Genomic DNA, 24,728 nt, shown 5'->3' with positions numbered 1-24,728 from the left:
GAGCGTGTGGGGCTGTCACAGCGGATCACGCCCACTTTAAGGCCCCTTTGTGCTTCCGGAGCAACACAAGGTGCCATAGTGTAAATGAGACTCAGGCTGGTGGCGTTTCGGATCACCGTGCCCTGGTATAAACCGCTGAGCAAGATGCCAGGACAGAGGAGAGCCAGGCCCTGTGAATGATTCCTAGCCTGTCCCTCCCGCTCTCCCTCCTTGCCCACTGTCAGGTACTTGCCACCAGCCCGGGGACGCTCATCCAAGTGGTTGTCTGGGTGTAACGAACCCGGTGTGAAGCCCCAGAGAGATGGCCCATATTACACCGGTGCGGCACATCTCTGCAGGGGCTTTGTACTGCGTTAACTGACCCCGGTGCGAATAGACAGGGCCTCGCACAGAGACCTGCTAAGCCTGGCTTCGTGTGCCCTTTAAATGCACAAAGCTCCCCGGGGCTGGTAACGAAATCCTGCTCTCCGTCCTGTTGTTCTCCATTCCCCCTTTCCCGGGGAGCGGTAATGTGACCCTATCTGAGTGGGGGATTGATTTCCACCTCATTAACTTTCCTCTCAAACTTTCACTCTCCATCCTCCCTCCCCCGCCCTTTGCTTCCCACCTTTGGCTGCCAGCTCTTTTTTCTTCTTTCTTTCCCTTCTTCTTTCACACTCCCCGGCTCCTCCCATCCTCTGGGCCCCTCCAATCCGTGCCAGCCCCAGCCTTCTCCAATAGGGCCAGCGGGGCCGTCAATCAACTCCCTTTGCCACCCCCTCCTTTTACAAAAATAATCCTTTCATTCAATTGAACTTGGACAAAGTTTTGTAAGAAGGGAAGGAAAAAAATCCGAGGCATAAAATAGATGGGAGACGAGGGCTTTTCCGAGCCTCTTCTATGATCGTGGACACAGCACTTACGAGCCCTTGGCCGCGCTCCGCCGCAGATGAACCTTGGCACTCGGGGGCACCAACTTTACCCGGCTCCGCCAGCAGCGCAAGAAAGTTTTGCACGCCACCGCTCAGACTGGGCGAAGGGGGACGTGAGTCGTTTTCATCTCGGCTTCCACCCTAAGTCCTGCCAACGTGGACCCAGCCTGCGAACCATCCCTCTGGCTCAAGGTAAGGGCAGGATCCATTCCTCGCTGGGGTGAAGGCGGAGTAGGGGACGGTTCTGCATTGCGCTCTGATCTGAAGGCCTGGGCTCCTCACGGGTGCTGCTTCTCAGCTTGCGTCACCCTGACTTTCGCCCCAGCCCTGCACAGAAATCTCTTAAGCTAACCTAGAGCGTCCCTTCAGCCAGATGCCAAGATGATGGGCAGAGAGAGAGAGAAAGAGACAGGTTGCTTCTGATTGCACTTGGGCTGGTTTGACACTGTGGTGCATTTCCATGGGATTTATCCTGCTTTCTACCAGGGTAAATGAGAACAGGATCAGGGCCAGAGAGAGAGGGCGGGGTAGAGGGATGGGAGAGCATAAGAGAGATTATAGCAAAACCTGCAGAGAGACTCAAACTTTTATTTGATATGCAGTCAAAGCGTGGAAAGTCTCTCGTTCCAGAAAAAAAATCTCCTGTAAATCAATATGTCTTTGGGATCCCAGTTCCCAGCTGACCCCTGCCCTGTGCCAGTCAGCTGTGAAGCTCTGTAGCCCGAGTGTTTACTCCTCTGCGTGTCTGTGTGTGAAGGGGTGGGTAGGGTTGGATCCCTCGATACAGCCCTCCCTGACTGCCCTCTGCCAGCCTGGCATTCTGTGCCACTGGAACATCCTCTGGCAGCGGAGAGCAGGCGCTGACTGAGGAGTAGGTGCCCCCGCAGCCGGTGGGGGGATCGGGTCCGGCAGCTGGGAATCCGCAGAACCCGCCTCCTCGGCTCACATCCCCTTCCCCTCTCTGTGCATCTGACATGGGCCGAGGGTCTGCACTTGTCCTGCGGCTTGACTGAGTGACAAGTGCAGGGTTTGGGCCACGGTTCATCAATTGAGATGGGCCCCAAAGAGCTCACAACCCACTTGCAGAGGAGAAGTCCTGATCCCCACTTGGCAGCGATTAAGTAAATTGCCCAAGGCTGTCCCGGAAACCTGTGGCAAAGCCAGGAACTGAACCCAGCTCTCTAGACGCCCTGTTGCCACAAGAGTATCCATTCTCTCCTCGCTCCATGGGGCTCAGCTTCAGGGGAAAGCTCTGCCCCATCAATGCCCCCATGCCCTGCCTCACCGAGGCACGATACCTGGGTGAGTCGGGCTTCCCCGAAGCTCCAGCAGATCTGAATTGCTCAGAAATACGCGCCCCGCTGCGGCTCGCCGTTCGTTAACACCGCCATCCTGTTTGTGTTGAGAAAGGGGAGAGGAAGCAGAAAAGGGCCATACAGACTACTTGAAAATGCCTTCCAGGGAGAGACGCACAGAGCTCCGCTTGTTCAGCTGATCAAAACGGAGATCGAGAGGTGACTTGATTACAGTGTGCAACAGCTTTCACGGGGAGAAAATACTGGGTCCGAGTGGGTTCTTTGATCGAGCAGAGAAAGGGCAAGAGCCAGTGCCTGGAAGCTGAAGCCAGAAAAATTCCAGTTAGAAATTAGTTTCACGTTTCTACCAGGGAGGGTGATTAGGCCTTGGGACAAACTCCAAGGGAAGTGGGGACGCTACATCTCTTGATAGCTTCAAACCGAGCCGGGCTGCCTTTCTGGAGGAGATGCTTTAGCCAGACACAAGTTATTGGGCTCAATACAGGGGGAACCGGGTGAAAGTGAACAGCCTGTGATGTGCAGGGGGTCGGATTAGATGATCTAAAGGTCCTTCTGGCCTGAAATTCTACCAGTCTAGGACCCCATCATGCTGGGAGCCTGTGCTGAATTATACAGACTTGCCAGCGCCTCCATCCCACCCCAGGCTTATTTCTAAAGATATCCCTAAGATGGCAGGACCCATGAACAAATGATTTCTCTTGAGATAATCCCCCAGGTGAAAGGTGATTTGTAACTTTATCGTGGATAGCAGCTTCCCTGCAGACTCTGCTTTCTGTCTGCAGAGCACCAGGCAGGGTTAGACCGTTCCCCCAGTATTATAACTGCACTGATTGTTTTATTGGAGCTGGGTGAGAAGTACAACTCCAGGTCTGGCAATGCCCCTTCAGAGTCCCAGCTGCTCTTTGCTTCCACTCTTTCCTATGCGCTGATCATGCGTGGCAATGGGATTTTGTTTGAACTCGGGTCTGGGGACTGGCTACCCTATGCCTGCATTCCGGGTAGATATGAGCAAACCAGAGAATTCCTGCTCATTATTCTGCCATTAGGCTTCAGTCCCAGAAGGAGGAAGGGATAATCTGTGGTCCAGGCACTAGGTGACAATTCAGGTTTCCTCTGGCTCCCAATGTGACCGTGGGCCAGTTAATTCTCAATGACCCAACACCCAGGGCCAGATTTTTAAATGCAGCATGGTGGGTGCTGAGCACATACAAGGAGCTGTGGCTGACGGGCGATTTTATCCCAAATCCCATATTACTCACTGCTTGTCTTCAAGCCCCATCTCCTGGAGTCAGGTGATCACAAGAGCCTCTCAGCTGTAATCATTCAGAACTCAAGTGTCCAACTCTCACGGCTGTGGAGAGAAGCTGACATCGCGGTCCCACAAGACACAGAACCTGGAAGGCAAAAAATCAGAACCCACAATGTATTTACCTTTTTATTTTTTTAATCGCATACATTTTTAAGCCCATCTAGTGATTTTTGGGAGGGACTGGCTCATGGTTTTTAAAAGCTTTGTGTGGGCAAGATCGTAGTTGGGGGTGCCGCTGAGTTCTTGAGAATCTGCTACTCCATCACGGTGTAAAATGGGAACAACAATAACTCATGACTAATAATTAATCATCAATAACCCTTCCCCTACCTCATAGGCAGCTTGGGAGGAAAAATCCTTAAACACTTGCCAGGTGCCAAGTCCAGAAGAAGATATCTAGTGAAACCCTGATCATGGCCCAGGGCGCTAGGTGCTGTATAAACACAGACTAAAAAGACAGTCCCTGCCCCAAGTTGCTTCCAATTTCACTGTAAGACAAGAGACAACAAATGGGTGGAGTCAGTGACATAATGGAGCCTACAGACACCCAGGCCACATCCAAACAGATAGCAGAAGCAATATCATGTGATTCAATGCACACCTCGTGAATTCCTGGAGGGAAATCAAATCTCTCCCTTCAACAGATAGGGTGACCTTTCTTTTCATAAGCCAGGCATTGAGCACTTGTTTGTGAATCAAAGCATACAAAAAATCTGCATCTGTTTGGGGATCGTTTTCAGGCAGAAAAAAAAAAAAAAAGAGGAAACTCTGGGGTGAAACGATTCACAACACATAACCCAATCTGCCGGGAGAGTCCTTATTACTGGTATTATTTCTGTCTTATGCAACATTGGCAGAGCGCTGTGCATTCACACGGCTCTTCCCAGGCAGTCCCCTGCCTCGAAGTGCTTAAAATTTCAGGGGCTGATCCCACAAAGACTTACACACTAGAGAAACTTGTCACACTCCTGAGCAGAAATAACTCGGGTGTGTCAGTCTCTGGAGTATCGGGGGTGCACAGTAGATAAGAAAGAGAAACAGTAGACAGAGAAAGTCATTAGTCCACTGGCTCCCAGATTTTTCCATGTCAGGATTCCTCCAGGACTCCCTGAACCCAGCCAAGATTTAGCAGGGACACCCCTCCCGTTTAGCAATTTGTGACTGGAAGGCTGTTCATGACCCCCTGAGCCCTTCTCACCCCCACCCCGAGGGCTGTGACACCTGGCTTGAGAAGTCCTGCAGTGGTGGGGATTGTTAGTGGGGAGAAGGCGGGAGGGACGGCAGCACAGAGTTCAATTAAAAAAAAAAAGGTAGGCTGGGGCAGAGGGTCAAGATGCAAAGACAAGAGAGAAAGGGTGTTTCTGATAAAAGTGCAATCGGAGGGAGCCTTGGAGCTTGCTCTGGCTGAGAGCGAATGCAGAGGAGCGAGCTTTTGCCCGGACACAGTTCATACCCGATAACCACACAGGAGCGTCTATCTATCTGTCGCACTGAAACACCACACAGATATTTTACAATCTTCTTTCTTTCCAAGGCTGTACAAAAACCTTGTGTTGTATTGAGTGTTGTGTGAGTTGGTGTGTGTGTGTGTCTGCGTGTAAAAAGTATCGAGAGAAAGCGCATTTGAAGAAGGCAGTTTGCCGGCAGTTCTGAGCAGAGTAAAGCCCAGGGCCTGGTCTTTCCAGTGGCAGCGAGTTCCACAGTCTTGCTCCAGCTCCTCTGGCCATTCTGCTTCCGGCACTCATGAGTCCTGTTCCCCAGCCCACCCCCATTGGCTGACAGCTTCCCGACTCCGTTGTACCATAGCTGTCATGGCAGGTCCTGGTTGTAGGGAGGGGTGTATTCCCACTGGTCCCACAGACGGCTCTTCAGAGCAGGGCAGCTTCAGCTGGACCCTGGGAGCTGGTGCAGCGAGGGCAGACCTGGCGGGACGTGTTCCTGAGCAGAGGGGCTGTATCAGGGTGCGTGGCTTGCTTGCCACCCCTACTCGCTGGAGGCCCCACTCCGTGCTGGTTCCAAGCGGATTGTTGCTATGGGCAGCGTATGTCTCTGCGTCCTTTGGGTTTTCGCTGCCTTCCTCATGCCCCTGGGCTGAGTTTTCCTTGCTTCCTGGGTTTGAGAGCTGTCAGAATCCTCACCCCTGCACCAAAGAAAGGGCAGCATACTGTTAGCCCCTGCACCCCTTCGTCTGCAAAACCCTCACCAGCAAGGGGGCAGCAAAGATGCAGGTGGAAGCAGCGCACAGAAAATTGATGGGGAGTGCGGGGCAGCTTTTCTGGGCGAGAGCTGGCTCCAAAGAGCTAGATGTTGAAAAGAGCTCATTTAGTCTCCCCGTGCCTCAGTTTCTCCATCTATACAGTGGGGATAATGGCCTTCATTGACTCCAGGGGGGCTCTGAGGAGGAATACAGTGAAGATTATAAGGCGCACAGAAACTAGGGTGATAGTGGCCAGATAAGTACCATAGACAGACAGACAACTGACTTGCTTAGCTGCATATATGGACATGTCAGAGGCAAACACATCCACTGCCTTGAAGAGTGTACAGTGAAGGAAAGGCAAGACAGACATTTGGGGAGGGCATGGGGTTATGGATGGGGAAGACGTGGTTATTCTGGTCATTAAATTTGGCACTTAGAATCCTTCACCCTCAGGGAGCTTCAGGATCCCCATGATACAGATGGGGAAACTGAGGCACAGAGCAGGACAGCCCTTGCTCAAGTTCACACCAGAAGGGAATGGAAGAGCTCCCCAGTTCCCCCAGTCCCAGCCCTGTGGCTCTACTCCCTGGAGCACACTGACAAGCTCAGGGGAGGGGCGGGGGGCTGGCGTTTCCAAGCCAAAGTGGGAGAGAGGAAGGGGGAGAAGCAGGAGGAGCGTCAGTATCTCAGGGCGGGGGGGCATGGGCCGAGGAAGGGAGAGCAGAGATGCAGGCAGGGGCAAGATCATACAGGGCTCAGTGGGTGAGGATGAGGCGCCCGAGCCAGCTGGGACCTGAGGCAAAGAGCTGCCGTGGGGGACGGAGGAAGGCCAGAGCAGAGTGGGAACAGGGCAGAGACACCAGCAAGGAGCGGGGACAGTCAGCGACCAAGGGGCAGCCTTCAGCAGCTGCGATGGGGAGCAAAGAGGCCAGATGGCTGCAGGGTGTGTGTGGGCTACAGGGAGAGAAGAGTGGCCACAGGGAACGGCCAGGCTGAGTGAGTAGGAGGCCAGGTAACTCAATAAAGGCTTCAGTTGTTTGGCCGCCCCCTCACCAACACGGGTGGCGCAGCCCCCAGCCCACTTAGGCCACTTTGGCACGTCTCTCTGGTGAACCGAGGTAACTGCAGATCTGGAAAGACCAGCCAGGCGCCACGACGGCCAAGGAGGCCAAAGGGTTTGGGTGACCTTGACCGGGAAGCCCAGATGGGGTCAGACCCTACCTTGCTCTGCTGGCGCCCTCTCCCAGGACAGCCGGGGGAGCTGCAAACACAGGAGTGCAGCATGCACAACTGCAATTTTTGAAAAGGCCAGACCCACTCAGCGCCGGCAGCTCCCCTGGCTATCTCAGAGGAGTTGATCTGCCAGCCGTCACACCGGAGAACAGAGGAATGTCAAAGGACATCCCAGATGGCAGAAACCCGTAGACTCTCATAGGGATGCAACTTACGGGACTCTTATCGAAATGACAGGGAGGTTGGGACACGCCGTGTTGCTCTAGCCGTGTTGGTATTAGCGACACAAGATGGGCGAGGTAATGTCTTTTATTGGTCCGACTTCTGTTGGTGAGAGAGACAAGCTGCCCTGAGCTCTTTTTCAGGGCTTGATACTCTCAAAATCACAGGGGTGCCATCCCGCACACCACTCAGCGTGGGTGTCAAACGCTCCCATTCTGATCTGAGAGTGTCTGACCCCATTTTTGCACTATCTCTGCAGGGGTGAGGAAAGCTGTCCAAGGAGCAGGGCAATGGAGACCCCAGTTCTGGAGATTTCAAGGCAGACGGGTTGAAAATAGTCTCTAGCGCTGAATAGGGCATTTTTATCCCCGCTATAGAATTTTTCCTGTCGATTTGAGAGTTCGACAGAGATTATAGTTACCTCCTTTAGGGTTGTTCACTGAGAGGAAGCGCATGGTTTCGAAAAGTGTCTGTTCAGTCCGACTTTCTGTATTTGCTCAGGATGCTCGGCTCTGCTTTTTAAAACTCTATTTACTCAAGAAAGACTTTTCGCAGACAAGAAGGCTGCCACCATCGTTACAGAACTAGTCAGGGAATCTACGTTTAATTCTCAGCCCCTCCTGAGCTGAGCTAAGTCACATGGCAGCCCTGGGCCTCAGTTTCCCTTCTGTGAAGTCGGGGAGGGTCTTCCTGTCTTGTCTATTTAGATCATCAACTCAGAGTGGTTCTTGGCACTTGCCACTCCCTCTGCCTGGGTGCAAAGGACTCGGAGCAGCGCTGTTAGCCTCAATGGGAGCAGAGTCGAGTCCCTCGTGTGTCCAAAGCTAAACTTTTCTGACAAACAGCCGAACTTTCATGGGTTTATCTGGGAAAAAAAAAATCCCTGGCTGTTTCGAGGTCAGCTTCTTCTGGGATTCCCTCAAGGGCTCCCACATAGCAGTGGCACGAGTCCTAGTAGCATTTCACACCCCTTCCATGTGGACGGGGATGGCGACATCAGCTGCAGGGCAACAGAGAGTGAATCGGGGATCGCGACCCTCCCCTAGCTCGCTGGACAGCATCAATACATTCATGTTTCCAAAGGGCTCCGATAGCATGGCAACAGGGGCCGGTCACCGCTGTTAAGGCCAGAGAGGCCCATTTTGATCATCTCGGGACTCATCCGACCTCCTGCAGAGCACAGGCCAGAGAACCTCCCGCAGGGGGATTCCTACAGCCGGACGGGAACATCTGATGCAGAAATTGCTGGGTGATGGTCTATGGCCAGAGAGAGAGAATGAGATGGGTGTGTACGAGGAGAGAGAGAAAGAGAGACACAGAGAGGGGAGGATGGATAGAGAGATAGATGGGTGTGTATGGGGGTGGATAGATAGCTAGATACATGTCTGTGGTGATAGAGAGATGGGGTTGTATGGGGATGGACAGGGGTGTGTGGGGGCAGAGATCAATCCTTCCGTTTGAAAGATTTCCATGATAGTTCAGCCATAATTTCCCTTTGCTGAGCTTCCTCCCAACCCTTCTGACTCTCACTCTTGGGCCCGCCCCACCCATGGCCGTGTCCCCCCCGGGAGACACCCGTTTACTCCCCAGACAGCTCCCCGTTGCGGCGTGGGTTCGCTCCCGGCAGGGAGCCCTCTGTGCACTCTCAGGGCAGTGGTGTGTGTGTATGTTAGGACGTGGGGCTAGGAACGGTGCTGTCTCTAACATGCAGTTCACCTGCCCACGGATTAGGAGGGGATTAGGGTCAGATCATGTTCTCTGGTTTGCGAGGGGTGGAAACCAGGTACATGAATCAGCAGTCCCCTGCTTCCAGCGACGGAGCATCACAGCCTCTTCAAATAACACAGCAAGGGCAAAGGGATGCATGTGTAAGCCGGCGGTGAGAGTTTGGGACAGGCTCCCCTCTGGGCCGATCTACAGAGCACACGTGTTGTTACAGCCCCAAGCTGCAGCAGCTTGGATCTTTAGTTCAAACTGTAGCAGCTCCTGCTTTTAGTCCAGGAGGTCCCCACTTCACACCATGGGGGGCCAGCTGCATTGGCAGCTGTCGCATACATTTAGGCTGCATTTTCAAGGACTCAGCTCCTACGTAAGGGTCAAATTTTTAAAAGTGCCTGACACACAAACTCCCCCAGTGACACTTCGGCCATCCAATGACTTGAACTCTGGCTGCTTGGGGGTGGCACGAACATTTGATCACATTTGTGGACGCCTCGGTTTTCGACACCTGGGGTGCCCAGTCTGTTAGCACACAGGCCAGAAGCCCGGGCTCTAGAGGTCTGTTCCCAGTGCTTTCAGGGTGTGTCCTTGGACGAGTTATTTCTTCTCTCCGTGCCTTAGTTTTCCACTTTGTAAAATAATCATTGCCTGTGTCATTGGAGGAAGTAGCTGTCAATGGTAATTAACAAGTGGCTGTGGTTTGAAATCCTCAGGCGGGTGGTGATGTAGAAGATGTATTACTGTCTACACTGGTGATGTATTACTGTGATGGATTAGGGTCCCACCTTGTGCTATCCATCAGTGCCTCTGACAGTCTCAAAAGACAGTGTCTGGTGCATCTGGAACGACAGAAAATAATCCTATTTTCCAAACAAAGAGCTGAAATGAGGTTATCTGATTCTGTCACCTAAATGGATTTGTGTCTGAAAACTGATTGATGGCCAAACTACACCATCTCCAAGCAAACAGATCAATAAGCAAAGAGCAGGAAGCTGAGATACCGATTTACGTAAATATAGTTTAGCCAATTTTAGCAACAAGCGTGCTAGTCATTATGGGATTTTTTCCAGATACAAAGAGCAATTGGGATGGATGGCTGCCATTTTGGCCAACACACCAGGGACTGAAGAGGGAATCTCTGGAGCTAAAAGCAAGAAATACCAGAGCTTGAGTTAAAGAACCATTATATCCTAGCTGCGGCTTTAACAGATGCATATCCTCTGTGGATCAGAGACTCGGCTCTCACACATACTCACCAGCGGGTTACACATTGTATTGCTCAGTTTGATTTTCCTTTATTTTAGCATAAAGAAAAACAACATCAATAAAGAACTAAAATCAAGTCTCCCTGAGGAGAGGAGAGTGTATGTGCCTCTTCTCTAACAATCGGCAATAAATGGCAGTGTTCTTTGAACTCTGGTAGGGTTTGTGGCAATGTGAAGGAGCTATGAAACACAAGGTTTCACAGCTACCTAGGACACTGTCGTGAACTCTATAGCTAGGGTTGCAATCTGGTTTTAATTCTCAACCCCTAATAACTTTTTGACAATTGTTTGGTCTATGTTCAAAAGTGATGTTTTGGGGGTTTATTTGTAAGGTTTGCAGACAATCCCTTTTGCTGTTTTTGAGTCGGGTGTGTAGAAAAAAGGCACTTTTCTTGGTGGAAAAAAAGGCAGCCACACTTTTATCTCACACAGCCAAGACACAAATGACCGATCTCTGAAACTTGGTTCCTGATCCTGCAGTGAGCTCAGCACAAGCAGATTTCTGGGTTGACTTCAGTGTGACTTTGCATGGTGCTTATTACAGAATTGGGGCCTTAGTCCCGTTCTCCATTGCCTTGCCCCTTGTGTTATCACGTATACCAACACAAAGCGAGGCCTGAGTTACACTGAGGGTCCTTTACATACATGTGGCCATGCGAAGGAGCCTTAAGGTGAGGGTAAATATAATTTAGATCCATTCTGAAGCCCTCTGTACATAGACTGGAAGTTCTTTGGGGCAAGGACCTTCTCGTAAGTCTGTGTTTGTACAGCATGTAGCACACCAGGGTCCTGCTCCATGCATAGAACTCCTTGGCAATGCAATAATAATAATAATCATAAATAAATAGCCTTAGCATAAATAAGAATCATGCACAATTATGCTGATTTGGTAGAAGTTTAGTGTCGCCGGCTCTCATGATTTTACGGCAACTCTCATAACTTGGTGCTTTTCTTAAAGCTCCAGCACCTGGAGTCATGTGATTAGGTGAGAATCTCAGTTTTGCTTTTAAAAAAAAGTATGTTTCCAGCCCTCCTGGTTGGGGATAAAAGCTGGAAAACGCGACCTCTCCAAAAGACCCAGAAGCCAGCGAGCAAATAAAAAGAACCGCACAGGAGTGTTATATTCTGAAAAATCTCATGAATTTGAAGCCAATCTCACGATTTTTGGGGCCTGACTCCTGAGTTTTGATACCGAGGTAGATGTCTGCACAAAGTGAAGGGCAAAGGCGAACATAACGTTTGAGATGTAAATAATCCAGGCTCACAAATCTGCTACCTGACCAAGTTTGGAAAAAATTGGCTGGAAATGAACAAAGTGATGAATCTTTGACAGTCGCCTGCTGAGCTCATGCAGGAGAAAATGTAATGAAAAGGGACCAGCAAAGGGTGAGGGGAAATGGCATTGCTTTCCTTTTTTGCTTCTTTACTTTGGGCAGTTCTGCATGGAAGTGTTTCCCCTCCTCCCGCAGAAGAAGTGCATTTTGCTTAGGTTTTGGGGGGTTTGTTGTTGTTGTTGTTGTTTTGGTGGGGGTTACAGTAGAAATTCAGGTCTTATTTACCTGTTCTCTGGTCGGTGTTATCCAGGAGGTCAGACTAGCTGATCACAGTGGTCCCATCTGGCCTTGGAATCTATGAATCAATTAATATGAAGCTGGCAGGTGCAGCGAGCGAATCCCGTGTGTGCAACTTGCTAGTTAGTTAACAGCCATGGTAGGGAGTCCCTCAGGCCTTGTCTACAGCAATGTGGTTAAACCGACCTAACACCCAGTGTAGACAGAGCCAGGCGGGCAGAAGAATTCTTCTGTCAACCTAGGTACGGCCTCATGGGGAGGTGGATCAGCGACGGCGCTTGGAGAACCCCTCCCGTCGCTGTCATGAGCGTCTACAACACTGAAACACAGCGGCACAGCTAACGAAGAGCTCTGCGCAGCTCGAAAGCTTGTTGCTCTCACCAACTGAAGTCGGTCCAATAAAAGCTATTGCCCTCACCCACCTCATCTCTCTAACATCCTGGGAACGACCCAGCTACAACAACAACTCTGCGTCCATCCACGGGGTCATCTGAAACTAGCCCAGGAGGGAAGGATTCCAGGTTGGCCTGGATGACCCAACAGGTCCATCTTGTCACTAGTTCGGAGGGTCACTGAGGACTCAGAAAGGATGTTCCAGTCCCAGGCTCCCTCCCCTGGTGTTTCTGGAGACTCCACACGTCCACCGGCTTCTTGAAAGAGGAGTTTCAATTCCTTGATTAGCCCCATTCTGCCTTCGGACCATGCCGAAGGCTCGGTGCCTTTGATGACTCCTCATCCAGGCCCTCTCACTTGGGCTCCGCTGAATGGGGAAGCCGGGTTTTTGTGATGCCCAAATGAGTTTCACCAGATCTCCGTTTTTTCCCCAGCTGAGCTCTGCGACAAGGTGCGTGTAACCTATGGCTGACTCACCACTTTGGGCGAGTGTGTCCAGATGTCCTAATTTTATAGGGACAGTCCCGATATTCAGGGTTTTTTCTTATATAGGCACCCTATTACTCCCCACTCCCGTCCCGATTTTCCACACTTGCTAGCTGGGCCCCCTACTTCAGGCACTCTCTAAACTTCTGGGCAGGGGCCAGACTGGGGAGATACTTGATTACGAACTGTGGGGGAACCTCAGGAAGGGCAAAGACACCCAGGATCTCAGCGCGGTGAGGTCTCTCCCCCACCTCTTGTTCTGTGCCTAGGGGATAGACAGACACTTGGGGACAGCCTTATGCTGTGGGACACAAACCTACACAAGACATTGTCAATAAAGCACAGGGTGTTTGAACCTCTGGGGGAGCATGTGAGGTCTGGTTCATTGGTCTCACTGCTCCGCTTTCTGGTCTCTGGGGGCCACAGTGGGTGTTGGGGGCTACCACTCATGACACACACAATGGTCTGGTCCTGATTTTAATGCTTCTGAACAGCGTGCTGAGGAGCTGCTGGAAACCACCCGGAAGCAGCGCTGAAGTATGCGCCGGCTGCCACAGAAGTTCGATGCAATGTGAACTTTCAAGAAGGATGTTGATAACTGGGAGAGGGTTCAGCAAAGATCACCAGCCATTGGAGATATTTCCTGCTAGCAGCCACAGCTTGGCTACATGCCGCCGTAGGCAGTCACATCATATCATCCCCTCCATAAACGTATCAAGCTCAGTCTTGAAGCCAGCTAGGTGTTTTGCCCCCCTAGTCCTCTTGGAAGGCTGTTCCAAAGTTTCACTCCTCTGATGGTTAGAAACCATCATCTAATTTCAAGCTTAAACTTGTTGATGGCCAGTTTATAGCCATTTGTCCACATTGACACTTAACTTAAATACCTCCTCTGCCTCTGGTATTTATCCCTCTGATGTATTTATAGAGAGCAATCATATCTCACCTCAGCCTTTTTTTGGTTAGGCTAAACGCATCAAGCTCTTTGATTCTCCTCTCATAAGGCAGGTTTTCCAGTCCTCTGATCTTCCTAGTAGCCCTTCTCAGCACCTGTTCCAGTTGAATTAATCTTTCTTAAACATAGGAGACCAGAATTGCACACAGTGCTTTGTATAATGGTACTAACACTTCCCGGTCTCTACTGGAAATACCTCACCTGATTGCATTCGCCTCTTTCACAGCTCATGGTTATCCTGGCTACAGTACAATACACACGGGTCTTTCTCCTCCTCTGTTGCTTCCAACCGATAAATCCCCATTTTATAGCAAAAGTTCTTGTTGTTACTCCCTAAGTGCAGGACCTTGCACTTTGCACTATTACATTTCATCCCATTTCTATTACTCCAGTTTTCAAGGTCATCCAGCTCCTCTTGAATGATAGTCCAGTCCTCCTCCACACTGGCAATACCTCCCAACTTTGTGTCAGCCGCAAATTTTATTAGTACACTTCCACTTTCTGTGCCAAGGTCATTAATAGAAATGTTAAATAGGATTGGTCCCAAAACCAGGCCCTGAGGAACTCCACTAGTAACCTGCGTCTAGCCTGACAGTTCACTTTTCAGTATGACCCACTGTAGTCTCCCCCATTAACCAGTTCCTTATCCACCTTCCAGTTCTCATATTAATCCCCCTCTTCTCCAAGTCAACTAATCATTTCCATGTGAAAATGTATCCAGATAGATTAGATCTACTGCATTTCCTATGTCTAAAAAATCAGTTCTCTTCTCAAAGAAAGCAATCAGGCTGGTCTGGCGCGATCTACCTTCTGTAAAGCCTGAAGCCAGTGTCAATCAGGAGAAAATTCCACGTCAGGAGGGAATCAAGAAACACTTTGGTGGCAATTTGGGTTTGATTGTTTGAAGCTACTCTGGGTGTTGGGTTGAGTGAGGTAGTTCTGGCAGAGATGGGTCAAGCGGGCAGATTGCTGATGAGGAGGTCAGAGGCCCACGGTTAGTGCAATGTGTCTCATGGTTCTGCAGTTCCTCCTGGGGAACCACCACACGTGAGGCATGGAAGGACTCAGCAGAAGATCATGGAGCAAGTTGGTGGCAGAGACAGGCAAAGGACCTGGCGTCTTTTCTCCTGTTCGCCCACGCTCAGTGCACTGTCTGTGCAGAGCACATACTAGTTACAACATGGGAGAAGGGGACTTTTTCTGCTGGGGCCCTCCTTTAAAACACAAGTGGCGATTTAAAATCCCAACGGCCAAACTCGGCGCGGTTTGCTGGGGCCCAGGCCAGGACGGGGAAGGGGCTCTGCCATCTTTCTCCTTCGCTTTCCGCATCATGGAGCTGGAAGCTGGACAGTCACTTCGCCTCTTCTGCTTTCATCCCTTTCCCCGCCTTTGCGCTCCCCGATTCCTTCCCTCGCTCACCTCTGCATAGCACGCTGTGGCGGCCATCAATGGAGGGGGAGACAGAGTGATGGGAGAGGAGGCCGCTAACAGCTCCCTGTGCATACTAACGAGGTCTCCATTGTCAAAGCCCCTTTGTGTAGCTGGAAGCTCATTCAGCCCCTCTCCTACAGGCCGCACAATGGAGCCACTGTCTGGCCTGTTCCCCCCACAAACAGTCAGATACTTTCACAACCTCCCTCCGCTTTCCTCCCCGGTCGCCCAGATCAGTCCCGGCTCGTGGCTTCCTGATTGCTTGGCCCTGAGATCTCCAGAGCCCGCAGAGGCTTTGGGGAGGGATTGTCCTGGCCCCGCCGGACAGATCGCGGGAGAGCTGGGGGTGGGTGGGGGGCAGGATTTGGGAGAGACAGGGTGTTGCTGTGAGGGGACTTGGAGCCTGAGCTACGGGGAAGCTGGCATGGGGGTAGGAGATACAGCGCCAAGCTGGCAAAGGGCTCTCCCTGCTGGGGCTGGCACAGTAGGAGACGGAAACCAGCAGCAGGGGATCAGTGCCACGCTGGGCACTAGCAGCAGGCCGGAGGGGGGGTGGGCACCGGGAAGGGTCCGGGGGAGCAGTGGCGGAAGCAGGTGCTCGTGGAGGTGCTGTGGATGGGCAGTCTGGCCTTGCCAGCTGACAGACTTCTGCCGCCCCGCACTCCCCGCTCTGCTGCCGCCAGCTCCCTGCCAGGGCCTTGTTTGCTTGCGGATTGTGTGTGTGTCACAGTGTGTCACCTGAGAGGGTGTTGCTGCCTGGACTAGGCCCCGCTGCCCACGGGCAGAGCTGGCGCTCCCAGCCTGGCCACACAGGAGCCCAGCCGCTTGGAGACCAGCCCTGGGGGCACAACGCACCAGGAATGCTTAAAACATGCATTGTTCACCTGCCTTCCCCCCCCAGCTCCCACACACAGCTCCTACCACACACACACACACCACACAATCCCACCATACAGCTCCTACCACACACACACACAGCTCCTACCACACGCACACACACCACACAATCCCACCATACAGCTCCTATCACACACACACACACACAGCTCCCACCACACACACACACAGCTCCCACCACACACACACACACCACACAGTCCCACCACACACACACACACACACACACACACACACACACACACACACAGTCCCAACACACACACACACACACACACACACACACACACACACACACAGAGTTCCTACCACATATACAAAGCTCCCACCTCACACACACAAACACACACACACACTCCACAACTCCCGAGTCCCACCACACAAACTGCTACTCATACCACACACACCAGTAACTACATACACCACACAGCTCCCACCATGCACACAACAGCTCCCACTGCTCTCACCACACACCCCTACTCATACCACACACACGCCAGTGGCTACACACACCACATTGCTCACACCACACACACACCACACTGCTCAAACCTTGCACACAATGCTGGGGGTGAGGATTTTTGTGGGTGTGGTGTGAGCAGTCACACAAAATCCTCACCCCCAGCATTCCACACACACACACAAAACCCTCACACCACATACCCCACGACCTTTACACAATCCTCACACCATATATACACCCAACAGTGCCATGCACCACAGGCCTCTCCCCCATATACCGCATTCATCCCTCACCACACACACCCAGACGCCTTCCACATCACACAAAGCGGGCAGGACACCCCTTCCACATGCATGAACGCACACCCGCACACCACACCTAGCTCTCCGTAATCCCCAGTGCCAATGGGCTCTCCTGCCATACGCCCAGTCCCCTTCTTCAGAGGCTTCCCCGCTCCCTTTGGACGCTCCAAGATCTGCTTCCCTGCTGCAGCCTGGATGGACGGGTGGATGGCTCAAGGCACAGATGCCTCGACTCCTCTCAGTGGGCGTCAGCTGTGCCCTTCGTGCCCCGACTCCATTCCCTGCCGCCCGAACACAGGTTTTAACAAGCTGGCTCTTGTTGCCGGTACCAGAATGTTGCCCTGAAGGCGGAAACATGTTTTCAGCTTGGCCTCTTTAATCACCATGCAGGTTACAGTTTAACCATATTCCCCGAAGGCTAGGAACAAAGCATGGCATGGTACAAACACGCAACCAGAGCTCCCTGCTCACGCGGCAGAGAAGCACTCACCCAGCCGGCTGCTCTCCGTTGGGGGGCTAGGGAGTCCCTTCTCTAAGATCAGGGCGCCGGGTGCTGCACAGATACAGAGCACGAGACAGTCCCCGGCCCACAGAGCTCATGATCTAAAAAGACGAAGGCTGGAGGAGAACCAGCGAGGAAACGTGTTGTGCCCAAGGTCACGCAGCAGGTTTGTGACTAGAACCCAGGAGTCCTGAGTCCCATCCCAGCACACTAAAACCACGCGTTCCCCGCCACACTCACGTGTGTGAGATAGAAGCGTCATAAGGATGTCTACACTGCACACTAAGGCCAAACTCTGACTCAGGTTTGAGCCCAATCCCCCCCACCCCCCTTCCATCCACACCCAAATCAGTGACTTGTGTCAACAGGCACTCAGGACCCAGGTGCTACTAGGAGGCCACGTCCTGCTGTGACTCAGATCCAAGCCCTGCCATTCCGCATTGTGGACGCAGCTCAAGCCACAGATCTGAGTCAGAAGGTCTATGCCGTGCAGAGCGGATGCGTTACCACAGCTGCGAGACCCGGGTCCAGCAGTTGTAAGCCCAGGTTTACAATGCAGTTTGGATGCTCAAGGGTGGGCGTGGAAAAGCCACAAGCGCAGGTCCCACAGACCTGGGTTTACCATGCGGTATAGACACACCCATAGCAGGCAACTGTGCCTTAATACCAGTAACTGCCTTTGCTTAGAGAGCTGCCTGCAAGGATGCATAAGGCAGTGCATTGGGACCATGATGTGTACAGTCCAGACATTGATCAAGGGATGCCAGAGAGCAATTCTTACAGGTGATTTGCAAAGGGGAAAAAAATAGCTGGAGGCTTGTGCCTTTTTTTCTCTCTCTGTGATGCCTAATGAGGGTGAGAAGCGGTTTGGATAGGGGTTTCTTTATGCTTGTTTTTACATTATAAGTCTCTGCAATCTCCACGCTCATCTCCACTGCGAAACTTGTTAGCGGCTGCAGAGCTGTGGCTTCCTCGCACCTTTAAGTGAAGGGGCTGAAGCTTTAACAGAGTTATCTGTTCTCGCAGGCGTTTACTGGGCATTGGAGTTAAATAGCTGCTGACAAAAACAAAGGATTGTAAAACCCTGATGAAAAATTGCTTCCCCTCTGGATTGGTCCGGAGCGTGAGGTCATAGTTTCACTGAGTCTCTAGTCACCTACTGGGCACAAAGCAAAGCAAGGATAATGAGAAAAAAGAATAGGAAAAAAGATCTTTAAAAGGACCCTGCTACTTCTTACTGTATTAGAAAGGGCATTCGCTCTACACAGCACAGGTCACCTTGACATCAGCACAGAACTAGGGGAGTGAGGTCTGGTGAGCAGGGGACTGGACATCAAGACACCTGGGTTCTTCTCCTGGCTCTGCCATCAACCTGCCAGGTGGACACTGGGCAAGTCACTTCCACTCTCTGTGCCTCGATTTCCCCATCTTTAAAACTGAGCCATTGATTATTTGTCTTACAGAAGCACCTACCATTGCCCAGACATATGGAGAGATGGGTCTTGTCTGGAAGAGAGTCCAAAATGAATAGACAAGAAAACAGGTGGGAGGGGAAACTGAGGCACAGATAGGCGAACCAACTTGCCCAAGGTGATACAGCAGAGCTGAGAACAGAGCCCATGTTTCCTGAATGCCAGGCCCAGAGGCTACGGACTCAGTACAGTGTTTCTTAATCTAGTGATCCTGCCTGCCACTATAATGCCAACCTATCAAAATAACAATTTTGACCTGCTCCTCAATATTGCCTGGAAGGTGCTTTGTGATCCCTGGGATACGGGGCCCGGAGCTGGGCAAGATTGGCTTGTCCTGGTGATCTGCTGGGTTTAACTCTCCCAGCAGCACGAGAAATCAAATTGCAGTCACTGCTTCCTCCGTAGCCTCACACCAGCCAGCAAAAGCGAGACGGGCACGAGACAGAGACAAACCTGGGCTCTTTCCAGAGCACAGCGTGCGCTTTGAAGACCCCCACTAAGGAAATTAAAAGGAGACAGATCCTGATCCTGGTTATACCTGGAACAACTGTTCTTCAGAGGAGTCACTCTCCATTTCTAGGTCCCTGGCGCTTCCCTGCCTGGGTAAGAACACAAGAACAGGTCAGAGCAAAGGTCCAGCTAGCCCAGCATCCCATCTCTGACACTGGCCAGGCTCCGTATCCCTTTCCAAATAAGACAGCCTACCACGTACCCGCCGCTGAGATAGGCAGAGGTGACACATGGGTGTGGCACATGCCCCCCACCCGCTTTCTGCCTTCCATTTAGCAACAGCTTCTGGAGGTTTTCACACTGTGGGGCATGCCCCCCCTAGGAAGGGTGCAGAGGAACGTCTGTGGGGGAGGGGAGGTGACGGGCGTTTTGAATTCTAATCCTGTCCTCCAAACTCCTTGCGACCCCTCCCAGTTTGGTGTCATCTGCAAATTTGATTAGCTCTACTCATTGGTGCAGACAATAACCTTCCTTCCTGCCCAGGTGGCTTTGCCCCATCCCTGACTATTATACATATAACACGAGCGATGGTTTTACTGGCAAGGAACCGACGCCAGGGCATGATCCCCTCCCAGGCCTTCGAGAGACATTTGGAGTCCCAGCACATCATTTTCACTGGGGCCTCGCCCCCTTCGATTTCACCCCAGACACAGACATTTTGGGGGTAAGCCAAAACTGAAGGACACTGACCGAGCTCAGTCACTTCAGAGGCCTCCGCGCCACTGCTAACGAGCCAGTTTACTGGGCTGGCTTTACAGCTGGGCTGTGCCACCCCTCGTGATCCCTGCTCAGAGGGGGCAGCGCAGCAGCTCTGCCACTTTTAGCAAGGTGCAGGGGGCACCACTCCCTGACGCCAGCTAGCTCCTTGCCCGCTCCCACTCTTGCATCCCTGATTATGGGCCAGTCCCAGAGTCTATAGCTCCCATGAGTAATAATTTGCACTTCCACAGACCCCGCCAGGGCAGGACCCCATGGCAGTTTATGAGCTTAAAGACAGGGGATGTAGATTTGTACCATGACATAAACACCAGAGTTCATGTGGAAAAGGTGCAGAAAGGGGAAGTCACTTGCCTAAGGCAGAATAGTGAGTCAGGACCAGAACCCAGGAGTCCGGGCACCTGGCCGGCTGCTCTAACCACTAGACCACATCTCTTCCCAGAGCCAACACTGGAACGCTGGATCCTGATGTGCATCCCCCCTACTCTAACCACTAGGTATGAATAGAACCTGGAGTTCTGACTCCACATGCTTTACTCTAACCACTACATCATACTCCCTTCCCAGAACCAGGAACAGAACCTGGGGTCCTGCTCTAGCCACTAGAACCCATTCCCCTTCCATAGCTGGAAATAAAACCCTGGGATCCTAAATCCCAGCCCCCCTGTTCTACCCCACTAGATCCCTTCCAAGCAGGCATAGAGTGAGCGCCCGTTCTAACAAGGTCTCACTGATCTCATTTCAGACCCCAGTTTCTCTCTGCGCCACACCAGCCTGCTTCTCTCCCTGTTTTCCCTGTCAATTATTGACACCACTATTTGCAAATTCCTGGACGGGAGGTTAGAGCTAATGCTGCCCGTGATACAGCAAAGAGCCGTGCGTCATTCCAAGCACGGCTGTTGCGTGCCGGAGCCTCTGCACTCTGTCTGGGGACTGAACAGTACAGGGCACTAGCCAGGGGCTACCCCTAAGGGTCTCCATGACCTGTGGGAAATGACTCAGTGGGTCTCGGTACAGCTCTATCACCCCCTCTATTATGACACTAGCACATACAGGCCCTAGTGGAGATCAAGGTTGGCCGCTGCTCAGACTCAGAGTGAGCGACAGTCCCTGCCCCAGCTCAGCTCAGGCCATCCTTGTGCTGGACGCTGCAGAGACACAGACAGTCCTGGCCCAACAAGCTCACAGGCTAAACAGACAAAAGGCAGGAGGGGAAATGGGCGTAGGGAAGCAAAGTGAGTTGCCCAGGGTCACACGGGAGTCAGTGGCAGAGTGGGGAATACAGTATCACCAACCCTGAGCACTTGCAAATCATGAGCCGTGTCCCCCCAAAAATGAGATTTTACCAATTTATAAACGTTCTTTGCCTCCTGGTTTCTGACCTTTCTGACCTGGGTCACATTCTCAAGCTTCTCCCTGCAAGCAAGGTATCTAGAACCTTCCTTCTATTTTTAAATGGAAGCTGAGATTCTCACACCTTCCCATGACTCCAGGAGCTGGAGATTGAAGTAATAAAATGATCCTTGGAGCTGGCAGCGCCAGGCACAGAACCCGGTGCGCTCTAGAGCTCTCTCCAAGGGCAGATGCTTGTGTTTCACCTTGTAGAGTAGCCTGGCGTGCTGGAAGCTTCGGGAATATGTGTGTGCTGCCATAGCAGTCTCTGCGCCAAAGCTCACATTCCCATCACAGCCTCCAGCATAGACACTAACCCCCGGTCCCTTGCCCTTCCTCTCCCATTGCCCCGGTGGCAGCAGGAGGGGCGAGGACCCAGATCTTTCTATGGTTCTTACACAGCCCCATAGCATAATATCTGAGCAGCTCACAACCTTCAGTCCCACCCCCTCCGTGAGAGAAGCTAGTGCGATTATCTTCATTTCACAGGGTCCGTCTGCACTGGAGGTGTAATTTCCAGCTGGGGCGAACATACCTGCGTTAGCTCTGAGCAAAGCTGGTGTGCAAAGGACAGAAGCGTAGCCACGGCACAATGGGCAGGTGGGAGGGGCTGAAAGAAACAAAACAAGAATATTTCTGAAAAAGTCAAGCTGTCCCATTTTGAGTTTTCATTTTGAAATGGTGTTTCGTTTTCAAATCTGGCCATTAAAAAAAAAAAAAAAAACCACACACACAAAAAACGATTTTTCACACCCCTGAGTGATGGAGCTGGGTCTATCTCATTTTTTGGTGTCAGCCAGCCCTTCTGAGTGTTGCTCTGCTTTATCTAGTCCAGCACAGTTAAATCAGTACAACTTGAGTGTGTAGACAAGGCCTTAAGGAATGATCCTGCCCTGCCCGTGAGGTATGGGGCGGCAGAGTAGGAGAGGGGTGCGTCTAGCTGGAAACCACCGGGACTTTTTCCATCTTTCGTTTCCACGAACTTGTGTTTTGTTTGTTTGTTTTTGCTTTTGTTGAAGCTTTTTATTAAGCCAAAGTTACAATAAAACATTAACACCCTACATCCTATGTTACTTATTCAGGATCAAGTTAATATTCAAAGAACCTGGCTAGATTCTGGTTTGCTAGCTGGGGAACCCTCCTCCTCTGAGAACGCTAGAAAGGAGGACCAAATTTCTAAATACCTGTCCTCTCTTTGGAGCGTCTCTTGTGCAGGTTCTTGGTGTGAAAGCCTTTCCATTACAAGGACAGTCCATATTTTATTATGCCACAATTCCAGAGGAGGAGTCACAGTTTTCCAACACAGAGTCTAGCTGTTAACAATTAAAAAGAGAAATTAATTTGTTGTTCTGTTTAGAATGCAGATCCTTCCCGGGATCATTAAGTAAGCGGGTCAGGAGATGGCAGGAAGCTAGCATTTTGTCAGAAGATCAATCTGTTTAATAATTTCCTCTCAGAACCATTGGATTCCTATGTTCCCCGTTCCCCTAAACCCTCCAACCAAGCACCTCCCTAGTAGCAAAAATAACTGGAGTCAAAATGCTATCTACACAGTAATAAATAAAAATGTTCCTCGTGTGAATGTGTTTAAGAGGCAGCTTTGTGTGCCTCTCAGTAACAATCAGATACCCTCCTCCCCGCTCCCTGCGCCTGCACCCTCCCATTAGCTTTTATCTCTTTAGGGTTTTATTCTCATAGATTTAGTGGAACAATGGACCATTAAGATACTGCCAGGAGCACTGGGATGTTAAACTGCAGGCAAGCATGCTGAATGCCATTACAGGGGTGTGTGTGGCTCAGTGCCATTCTTAGAGGGTGTGTGTGTGAGTTTTTGTGATTTAACTCTTTGAACGCTGACATTATCCACACAGCCACCTAGACCAAATCAGTGCTTAGGAAAGAGCGATTGAACAAAGGAAGTCAGCAAGGTTGTGAGCTTGGTGTTTTGGGCAGTCAGGGTGTTATAAAAGTTTTTCATTTGGACTGGAGGGGGGAGATTCATAGATTCCAAGACCAGAAGGGACCACTCTGTGCTCATCTGTCTGACCTCCTGGACAACACAGGCCAGAGAACTTGCCCAAAGTAATGCCTAGAGCAGATCTGTTAGAAAAACATCCAAGCTTGATTTAAAAATGGTCAGTGATGGAGAATCTACCACGACCCCTTCGTAAGTTGTTCCAGTGGTTAATTACTCTCACTGCTAAAAGTTTACACCTTATTTCCAGTCTGACTTTGTCGAGCTTCATATTGTATGAATGGATCATATTGTACGTTTCTCTGCTAGATTGAAGAGCCCATGATTAAATATTTGTCCCCCATGTAGGTACTTCCAGACTGTGATCAAGTCACCCCTTGACTTTCTCTTTGCTAAGCTACATAGATTGAGCTCCTTGTTTTCTATTCCTTTAACCATTCCCAGGGCTTTTCTCTGAACCCTCTCGAGTTTATCAACATCCTTCTTGACTTGTGGACACCAGACCTGGATACAGGATTCCAGCAGAGGTTGCACCAGTGCCGAATGCAGAAGTAAAATAACCTCTCTGCTCCTACCTGAGATTCCCCTGTTTCTGCAGCTCAGAATCGCATTAGCCCTTTTGGCTCAGCGTCGCACTGCGAGCTCATGTTCAGCTGATTGTTCCCCATGACCTCCTAATCTTTTTTCAGAGTCACTGCGTCCTATGATAGAGTCTCCCACCCTGTAAATATGGCCTGCGTTCTTTGTTCCTAGATGTATACGTTTACATTTAGCCATATTAAAATGCACATTATTTACTTGCCTTCAGTTTACCAAGCGATCCAGATCGCTCTATATCAGTGATCTGTCCTCGTCATTTTTTACCAGTCCCCCAGCTTTTGTGTCATCTGCAAACTTTTATCAGTGACGATTTTATGTTTTCTTCCGGGTCATTAATAAAACTGTTAAATACTGTAGGGCCAAGAACTGATTCCTGCAGGAACCCATTGGAAACAAACCTGCTTGATGATGAGTCCCCATTTACAATTAGATTTTGAGATCTATTAGTTAGCCAGTTTTTAATTCCCTTAATGTGGGCCATGTGCATTTTATAGCTTTCTAGTTTTTTAATCAAAATGTCATGCGGTACCAAGTGAAATGGGAGATACTGCAGCAGGTATGGGTCAGGGTTTTGTGCTCTTAACTCTTTGCTGCTCAGAGCTGGCTCAGAATCAAATGCCACCTGTCTCCACTTGAGCTCCCCCTGGTGGAGCCACACTGATGTGAGAACCATTTAGAGCCACTCCCCATTTTTCATGCAAAAAGTGGGTTTGGGGGTGTTTTAACTGAAAAATCTAAATTTTCCATTTTTTACAGGCATTTCAATCAAAACCATTTGGGGTTTTTGGTAAACGGGAAAACGGCCCAAATTATTTTCATCAAAACGTCGATAAAATGAAAAATATAGCAGGGGAATTCCTCTGAAAACGGCTCAGATCTGAAGCCACCGA

The 24,728-nt window shown here is 50.9% G+C and overlaps 1 protein-coding gene across 1 annotated transcript in view; it reads left to right on the top strand.

Annotated features, from left to right (window-relative positions):
* Positions 1 to 982: 982 nt before the first annotated feature.
* The window catches only part of KCNJ10 (potassium inwardly rectifying channel subfamily J member 10), a 36,568-nt gene continuing 12,822 nt past the window's right edge, over positions 983 to 24,728 (top strand). The window contains exon 1 of the mRNA XM_067569670.1: positions 983 to 1,103. The gene's annotated coding sequence lies outside the window, so the exon portion shown is untranslated. The remainder of the gene's footprint in view (positions 1,104 to 24,728) is intronic.

The sequence above is a fragment of the Emydura macquarii genome, unplaced genomic scaffold (genome assembly GCF_026122565.2).
Source record: "Emydura macquarii macquarii isolate MOO-44397 ecotype Brisbane River unplaced genomic scaffold, CSIRO-AGI_Emac_v2 contig_2924, whole genome shotgun sequence".
Taxonomy (NCBI): Eukaryota; Metazoa; Chordata; order Testudines; family Chelidae; genus Emydura; species Emydura macquarii.
This window is presented reverse-complemented; position numbering and strand designations above follow the sequence as displayed.